Source organism: Acyrthosiphon pisum, chromosome X (genome assembly GCF_005508785.2).
Source record: "Acyrthosiphon pisum isolate AL4f chromosome X, pea_aphid_22Mar2018_4r6ur, whole genome shotgun sequence".
Taxonomy (NCBI): Eukaryota; Metazoa; Arthropoda; class Insecta; order Hemiptera; family Aphididae; genus Acyrthosiphon; species Acyrthosiphon pisum.
Window position 1 is genome coordinate 116,936,225 of NC_042493.1, and position 849 is coordinate 116,937,073.

Below are 849 nucleotides of genomic sequence, written 5' to 3' on the forward strand. Positions count from 1 at the left end.
TTCTCCCCGTTATTCTCAAATATTCTTCAATTTCTCTAAAAGTCATTGTTCATTTGTACCTATCTAGGATTTCAAATTTCAAATTCGCTTTTTCATCACAATTCTATGTGTATTCTTTGTTTATTTCATTTGTATTTAGCCCATACATTTAAACTAAACATTTTATTGGATGTTATTAATTTTCTTTAAAAAGTTTAATGTTATGTATGGTAAATTATTATGGAAAAGCAATGTTTAATTTCTCTAAAAGTCATTATTCCTAAGATTTCAAATGTGACATCATTTTTTTTATGAAATTATATTCTCCATATTATTCATATTGTTGTGTCATTGTGATGTCTGATATATTTTTACTATAAAGTGGAATAATTCAGCATATTTCAGCACCTAAATATCTAGATTTGCTAATGTATTTAATATTATTTTACTTTAATTCCTGACTCATGACTCATGAGCAATAATTTACTTAATAAATATTTACATGTATGGTTTTTTGTTGGTTTGTGTTAATAAAATTGTAGAATTTATAACTTTTTGACTTGAACTTTAATGCAGTAATATTTTACAAGATTATTCATACAAAAGCAATCATTTTAAGGGCTTATGAATGCCTTATAATTATTTTCTACTAATTTGTTTAAACATTGGTCGCATTTAATAGTGTATTAAATATAGAAACGAATACAATTTAGAAGACGATTTACTTCATTTAAACCTCTGGCATGGACTAAAATTCTGCAAGTTTAAAATGGCAATCATAATCATATTGTATTGAGAGCATATAACTTATTGCAAATAAAATATTGCGAGTGTTTTAAACAATTAGTTGGTACCTATATTGTCATATTG